We start from the raw sequence: 8836 nt of genomic DNA on the forward strand, positions 1-8836 counted from the left end.
GTGTCTTGCGAGGCACCACTGTATTTGCTTTTATACATTACAACATCCCAATTCCAGTCATGTTGAGAAGGATGCCCAGATAGGGTATTTTTTATAGGGTACAAAGCTTAAAGCCATCATGAGGAAACAGCAACAAATGAGGTTTTATTGACTGGCACATTCACCTTCCACAACTGTTAATATGAGACAAAGGAAGGGCATGCCATTCAGCCCAGCAGGAATATGTACTGCAAGAGCAGTCAAGCCGCTTGAGGGCTGTAGTCTCAAAAAAAGTCACATTTTCAAGGCTTGGTGCTTCTGATAGGGCAGTGGTCCCCAACCTTGGGCCTCCAGATGTTCTTGGACTTAAACTCCCAGAAATCCTGGCCAGCAGAGGTGATGGTGAAGGCTTCTGGGAGTTGTAGTCCAAGAACATCTGGAGGCCCAAGGTTGGGGACCACTGTGATAGGGGCATGGCTCAGAGTCACACACCCCTCTCCATATGTAGGAGTGATACCTTCATATCTGGATATTAAAAGGAAATATAGAATAAATAGTTGTGCAAGCATTTTGTCTTGATCCTGCCCATGTCCAGCCCTTCCATGAGCAGAGGGAGGTAGCTGGTAGATTTTGAGAGTCTTAAAAGAGTAGCAAATGGTTATTCTCATTAATTTTGTTATTGTATCTTTAATGGCAGGGATAAGGAGCAACACTCATTAGATCCTGTGCTTCATATACCAAAATAATTTGGGCTGCTTGGGGCATCACACACCTTGTTTCTCTTCTTCAGGCAACCGAACGTCTGGACTTGTTGCTTCTTAATTATATGCTAAGTGTCCCCGAGTGAGAGATGGGAGAGCAACTCGTGCATTCCACAGGATCAGTAATGCAGCTTTTCTTGGCCTAAACCATTCAAAACCATAGGTAAAAGGACTGTATGTTTGAATTTTTCTCTATTTCCAAAAATGTTCAACTGCCCATCAATGTCACAAAGATCCATTCAGCCCATCTTTCTCCTGCTTTGCTTCGGTGTTTTTCAGGTGTGGATGAAATCAGCCATACAACCTCACATCTTGCAACCTGAAATGTTGTTGTTTTTTAAGCCTAGTAAAAAAATTAACTGATTCTCTTGCTTTCAGCAAGAGTGTTTCAGACCTATAGCAGCTCATTGATATTTTGAAACTGCATCATAAGATGCTGAACTCAGTTCATCCATGGAATTAGGCTTGCTCTGTTTCAAGCATCCCCCACCCCCAATTCATTTGCAGAATTGATTTTCCTTGAAAGCTACTTTTGTCATATTTCTAAAAGCCCTGGCATAAAAATGGATATTCTCTTGACTTTGGCTACTTAATATCTGTCATATTTCTTTCCCGAGATTGACTTGTGAATGACATTATTTAAAATTCTGTTATATACTATGACTCCTTCCCAGGTGAAACTCTTCCATCACTCACTCTGTACTCAAGAAATGAATGTTTCCTGCTCTGAAAATCCCTCTGCTCACCAGCAATAAGCAAAGTACAAGCCCCATCACAGAATACAGTGAGGGCCCTACAATAAATGGAGTACTGAGAAGCATGGAATTTATCACTGACTTTATACCAGATCCTGACAGGATAATTTCTCAGGACAAAAAAAATACCTCACAACAAAATTCCTTTGGGATTGTGTTGCAGTTGATGGATCATCTCCCAATGGACAACCTCCAAAGGAAGTGGCTAATTTCAGTCCCCACTTCAGAAACAAGTGAAGATAAGGATCACACTTTTTGGACATGGCATTCAGTGTGGTGTGGTAGGTAGAATGATGGCCTAGGACTCATGAGAGAAGGCTTTGAATCTCTACTCAGCCATGGAAGCTCTGAGGGTATGGAACTGCTAAAGCCACTCCTTAACTACTTCGCTTACCATGAACGCCCTATCAGGATCACGATAAGTCAGTTCCAACTTGACAGCACATAACAGGCACACAGCCTACTTTAGAATGGCTAATCCTCTGTTTGTAGAGCTGGCTGTTTAAAGATATTATTTGTTGGAAGAGTTGTACCTAGTTCAATCTGGTTTACAGATATAGAATCCATAAAGAGGGGGAGAGAGATTGAGAAACAGAAAGAATCTTGAAGTTGTTGATCAGCATTTAGCATCCAGATGGCAAAATGAGCCAAGTCCCCTGGTGAAATTATAGAAATAGTTTCTAAACTGTTTCTATATTTATAAAGAAATATGTGCAAATTGCATGCAAACCTATGCCCTTTTGCATATGTATTTTGTCTGTGTTGGCAGTAAGCAACCATACCACATGTTAGCAGACTGTGTGCTGCATCTTCAGATTGAATACTGTCTTTCAAAAAAGCCCAAGAGTATAACCACTAGGACAAATCACTCCTTTGCAGTCCCTCATGTTACCAGTCATCTCCATAATACTGAATTCTAATTTCTTAGCAGCACTATACATACAAGAAGTCTACCATATTATAATTGTAACTGATGTTTTTTTCTACTCTGCCTTAACCTAGCACTGGCTTTTGTTTGGTGCAGTTAAGTCCTTTGACCACAAACTTAGCAAGAAATAATTGAAGAAGGATGGCTGCTAACCCCCAAACTCTTCCTCCTCCTCCTCCAGAGCTTTTTTTCACCCCAACAGTCTCCTTCCAGCATGTTTAGAGTTAATCATGGCCACAAGGGAAAGGGGGGGACCTCAAAACAAGCACTTTGGCATATGAATGCTACTTTTGGAGGAGGAGGTGTAAAAACAGCTCGACCAATGAGCCGTTTGTCATGCAGCTTAATTCTGCCATAAAATACTAATCAGCCTGTGCAGTCACGTCCCTCCTTGCACCGTTATCTTTTTATGAGTGTATTAACATCATCATTAAGGAAAGGGGATTCATATGGACACAAACACACTTAGTATTCATTTATTCCTCCTTCTGAGCTCCTCCCTGGAGACTCTGACCTCAGTCTAGGAAGCATTTTTTGTCTCCTTGGTGGAGGTGATGGTGGGGTGGCAGTAAAAAGGAAAATGAACAATTGTTGATGTCAAAAGGTTGTGGAGTATTGCTATTCACAGCATAATAACACAGATCCTTATAACATAGACTAAATATAAGAGCCACTGAAGATTATTACAGGAACAAAGGCTCTTAAAGCTGGACGTGAATGTTTAAATTTGGGGGCCACTATGCTGCCTTTTACTGTGCCAAATCATGTACTGTAAGGCTGCCAGCACTGAGTGGCACCGTCTCTCTTGAATTTCAGACAGGACTCCCACTTGATAACATTGGACTTTACCACTGAGTTGAAGCCTTCTTCCTGCCAGGTTCTATTAATTTCAATGGATCTAAGTAGATTTTGTTCCAGTAGGCTTTGTCTGAAGTGAAGTGAGCCAAGATATGTTACGTCATGAATATAGTATACATTACAGTATACTGTACAGACGGTGGCTTGTCCACCCTTAAATGAGTCAAGAAAGTCAACCAAACTCAAGCAATATGCAATAAGATATCACTCAAGTTCAAGAGTGGGTAGACTTCAGCCTTGCAGAATCTGCTTTGTAGGTGCTGCAGAACGAGAACCCTGAAATCGAACGGCCAATACCTAGTGCCAAAGACTCACATTCAAAATTTTACAAATTACGAGCCCAAAAACATGCTCTGACAGAACAAGCATGGGTACAGATTTCACCTCTCTCTTTTTTTCCTTCTCTTTAAAGAATTTACCAAAATCTGAAAAATTCCAAGTTGGGAAAAGATGAAAGGCAGATTAAATAAATAAATAAATAAATAAATAAATAAATAAATAAATAAATAAATAAATAAATAAATAAATAAATAAATAAATAAATAAATAATTCTAAGCAGAATGCTAAAACTGAACAGCACCCATGCTCTTTCTTCATAAAAATCCAATTCTAGTCATCCCAAACATTCTCCATTTCAGAAATATGGAGAGGCAGTTTTTCTACTGTATGTCTGACTCAGACCAGCTTAAAATGTACTGAAAGTTACAATACAGTTTAAATACAATAAATTTAGAAAAATATTACAATAGAAAAATATTAGAAATACACCTATCCCATTATGAAAAAAACAATTAAAAACATTTTGAAATCTTCTAATTAAAATATTAATATTGCCTAAAAAATCAGCTAGAATCCGGTGGTTGGAGGCTATTAATTGCTGAATGTTATGTGCTATCAAGTTGGAACTGACTTATCGCAACCCTAATAGGGCTTTCAAGATAAGATTAGATATTTAAAGAGTAGTTTTACTAGTTCCAGTCCCCCAGTGAGTTTCCATGGCTAAGCAAGGATTCGAACACAGACCTCCTGAATTCTAGTCTGTCACCCTATCCACCACATTGGGTATCATATTAATTGCTGAAGGCCCGCCTAAACAAAAGGGTCTTTGCTGGCAGGCAGAAGGACAGAGGAAGCGGCAAACATATCCTCTCCTGCCAAATGGTTTGAAATCCCCATCTTAGGTCTGCCACAAACTTGGGAAGCATGTCATATTTAGCAGCAGCTCATGGCCAAGAGGGCTCCAGGCTTTACTCACAACAAAAGATCTAGCTGGCTTGAAAAAAGCAGAATGCACCTTCCACCTGTTCTCAAGGTAAGGAAACAGAGCAGTCAGAGATCTACTAGCAGTTCCCTCTGCTCAAGAAACAATGGAGATAAGTCAGAAACTCAGGCCTTTTCTCTGCTTCTAGAACTCCTGTTTTAGATTGCTTGGAAGCAAGTCTAACTAACTGGCTAAATCCAACTGCTAAACCGACACATGTTTCTTTCTCACAGGCAAGAATGAGGAATTGTGGGATGCTTCTCCTCCCTTGCAAGAATCAGCCAAGATTTCATTGTATCCTCAGATATTCCTTATGTTCATAAAGCTATCACACCCCCTTCCAATAAAGCAAAAGAACAAGGAAGCAAAGCATAATGGGGAGATGGCTGCTTTGTTTCAAGTTGTCCTGATTTCCAGCTTCGGATGGGTTGTTATTTGCATCCTTCTTAATAACCAGCCCATAGTTCTGCTCCTACCCCACATCCTTCTAGACTGCAACCTTCTCTCTCTCCCTCTCTTTTTTTGAAGTCACTTGCTCTTAAAGTAGAAATAAAGAGTCATGCAGTGCTGCTAAGTCCCTAGTTGAGACTTCTTGTTGACATGTCTCTTAGAGTGGAGACAGTCAAAATTTGACATGTATTCCACACATCCCTTGACTAACAATAGGTGTAGACCAATGTGTTCAATAGACCTTACTCAATAGTTCTGCATACAATGAATGGTCTGACTGAGGACAAGGGATACAGGGATGCACAAAAGGGAAACATCGGAGGTTGTTTCAAAATCTAGCCAGCAAAAATGTATGATTCTCCTCCATGCCTTTTAAAAATGCTCCACTTTCCCCAGCAACGGCATCCCTTTTCTCTCTTCATAAAATTGCCAGTTGGATCTTCGTCAGATCCTCTGTACTGAATAGCCTGCATCCCACACTCCATTATTGCCACTGATGCTAATCTCTGACCATTAAACACAGGTCAGAACCAGCAGATAATTGCTGCTCCTTTCTGTCATGCATGGTCCTTTGTGAGTAGTTAATGAATGTTCAGGAAAATAAAGCTGAATGGAGGAAGGGTGGGGAGAGCTGTAGCTTGCAGACAACAAGATCAAACATTGATAGGAAAGAGGGAAGGGCATAGTTCACTGATGGGGGAGGAAATAAAGAATAATAAAATATCACCTTATATAGTAGTGGATTATTTCTGTAAGGAATGACATGAGGCTTCTGCTAACGGTGCTGTGCTCTCCAGGAACTAATTACCTGCAACCTTCTCTTAGGAAAGCAATTAGAGGGAGGACATCTCCCATTGCCATGGATCCAATTTCCATTTTCTGAAAATACTCATTTGGCTACTTCTGCTAGGTTGCCTTGCAACCAAATGGTTATTTGGGAGGAGTAGGGACTTATGGGTGTGTTGTTCCCCTAGAAAATTAGGGTCTGGCTCTGTATAATGGGCAGCATAACATAAAATCCATTATTACCTCCAGCAGGGTATGCATTGCATTTGTAGCTAATAATAAGGAGCAGCTCAAAGGTCTTGTGTGTAGTCCCAGGTTCGTAACTGTGCCACATGCCTGGACATATGCTGTTGTTCCAGACGAGGATAGTAGGTTTGTACTTCCTGGCACCAAGGAAAGCAGAACATGTCTACCTGTATGGACTACTGAAAGTGCTGCTGTTCAGATACAGTCTGGAAAATGCTGTTCTATGGGAACCATTGTGTTGTTCTTCATTCATTGATCAATGGAAAACACACAAGCTGAAATCCAGTAGGAAGTTGCAACTAGAGTAGGTTGACTCAAATCAATAGAAATTACAGAGGAGCTAACTGACCAAATCCCCACTAATTCAATGGGCCTACTCTAACTGGATTTCAGCCCATGTGATGGAAAGGAAGTGCAAGGAATAATTTCATCTGAACTATAATCTCATCATCATGATGGCACGTGATTACCTTTAGTATGCCATGGCATTATGATTTTATCTATATCAGGGGAGTGGGGAGTCAGTTGCTGTTCCCCAGATATTTTGGGGACTATAACTTTGTTTCTCGCATTAGCAACTCTGGCTACAACTCAAGAGATTACAATCTACAGCATCTGAAGATTCACACATTCACCTCAGCTCTTAACATATTTGCTTCCGTAGCTTCAGATGTCATTATCTAGTTCTGCTTGGAAGTCCAAGTAGCAGGGATGGTAAGCACCTGCTAAATTACACAATCATTTCTAATTTTGCATCTGTTGATACAATTTAGCATATGCAATTTTACCCCCATTAGTGCCCTTTTTTGTACTCACATGTGGTGATGTGTAAAGCATCACCACATGTGAGTAACACACACAAACACACACAAACACACACAAACACACACACACACTGAATGGGGGAGGAAGACATTTAGATTGATTTTCTAATATATTCCTTTCTTAAACCTTGGAGTTGTTGCTGTTGTTGTTTGTCACTGACTTGTATATATGCTATTTTCATGCCAAAACTGAGAAGCATCCAATAGATCAAGTACTTCTGTAGGACATGAATTCTCTCATTTCAGCTTCCACATGATCCTTCTTTCAAAACATCTCTTGAACAGCCTGAGGAGCATTCCCTGATGGAGAATTCCTTAGGCTAGCAATTAGAAGGCACAATGTAGCTATTCCACCCTTTTTTCCTTCAGGGATTTTATTCCAATTTTGTTTTCTCTTCCACAGAGTTTCTGTGGTAAAGAAAGAGACCAAACAAGTGGTGGAAAAACAAGGGAGGATTACAAATGGAGGATCACGTCGTCTGACACACCCATCAAATTCAGGAAGCGAGGCAGAGGCTGCATTGGGAAAAGGCTTGAAGGAAACACGTCAAACTCCAGAGGAAACAAAATGAGATTCAGTGTGGAAGTTGAATGGCATGTGAAGAATAACTCTGATCTCTGCTGTTTCAAATCACAGAAGAGCCCTGGCAGTGGTTGTAATTTACTATGCAGTTATTATATCAGCACCATCAACGGTAGAACCTGGGTGAAATATATATGTTCAGTTCATATGGAGCACTAATAAAGGAGAGCCCTGTTGACTTCCAGCGATTCTGTCATGATAGACATCTTGATGAACTCGCCTCCCTGTTCATTCTCTGTATTGATCTGCACCCCTTGCCCCTTGCAATATAGTCATCACTTCCTTTGCACGCCAGTGACGAAGTGTGCATGGAGGAGAGGGGAGTAGGTAGCAGGGGCTGTATTAATCAGCATAGAAGCTAGAGAGTCAGAGATAACTACCATATGTCTGTGTCCATCCCATGGCCCCAATAATAAAAAGCATTGCCTCTTGATGGCCTTTGAGAGATCAAACTGGAATTAGTTTTGCAGCTCTGAACTGAAAGGCTGCCCACAGGATTGATGGGACAATGAGGAGCCAGCAAGCAGAGCCAAAGGTATGAAAAACATATTATGCTTTGGGGATTTTTGGTGCTTTTTATGCTTCCTCTGGACAATACAGCCTAGGTCAGAACTTTATGGGAGGCAGAGCTTTTGCTGCAACACTGGGATTAAGGGCTTCTTCTTCACATCAGCCTATGGATGTAATACTGAGTTGCTGCTCAGAAGGGAAATGAAGGGAAGTTTAAAAAAAAAAAAGGGAAGCAGGGATCCCCAAGGGTGGGAAAAAGCAAGAAATAGCACTGATGGGAATGTTTCAGACATGGAGATGGGCCAAATGTAAAACACCAGCAAACAAGTGAAGTTCTGTCTCAGATTTTTCAAAAAGGGAACATTTGGATACTGTGTCTCCAGAATGTCTTGAACTATCCCTGTAACCACCGGTCGACAAAGATCAGGTTCAATTGTGAAAACACTTGCCCCAATATGACCTTCATGGCTGACATAGCTATTGGATTGGAAGGCAGAAATATGCCCTCTTAATCACAGTCAGCAAGCAAAGGCACAAAGAGGAAGCCTATCCCTCAGGAACTCCAAAATCCAAGGAACATTAAGTTAAGGAACCAGCTCAGTATTTTTTTGAAGGTCATTAGGGAAGTAAAGAAATGATCCAGCCGCTGGAGGGTCCCTGACCTCGAACAGCGAGGCTGGCCTTGCCCTCCACCCGGGATAGCGCGAGAGGGCCAACGCGACTTCCGGGTGGGAGGGGAAAGCCCTGGTATTTAAAGGGCCTTCCCCTTCCGGAACGCCATCTTCTTTTCAGGCACCCACCCGCCCTCCCATTCTCCAGTGTGAGTTATTCTGGTTGCCGTTATGGGGCCGGATAGGAATTTTGGCCCCCATCCTGATTGGCCTATGGATGGGG

At 41.4% G+C, this 8836-nt stretch overlaps 1 long non-coding RNA gene across 1 annotated transcript; it reads left to right on the forward strand.

Moving 5' to 3' along the window:
* Positions 1-758: 758 nt before the first annotated feature.
* Positions 759-8396, forward strand: LOC144588032 (uncharacterized). Its single transcript, XR_013543338.1, has 2 exons — positions 759-903; positions 7253-8396. It is a non-coding gene; the product is annotated as an uncharacterized LOC144588032 (long non-coding RNA).
* Positions 8397-8836: the final 440 nt, after the last annotated feature.

Source organism: Pogona vitticeps, chromosome 3 (genome assembly GCF_051106095.1).
Source record: "Pogona vitticeps strain Pit_001003342236 chromosome 3, PviZW2.1, whole genome shotgun sequence".
Lineage (NCBI taxonomy): Eukaryota > Metazoa > Chordata > Lepidosauria > Squamata > Agamidae > Pogona > Pogona vitticeps.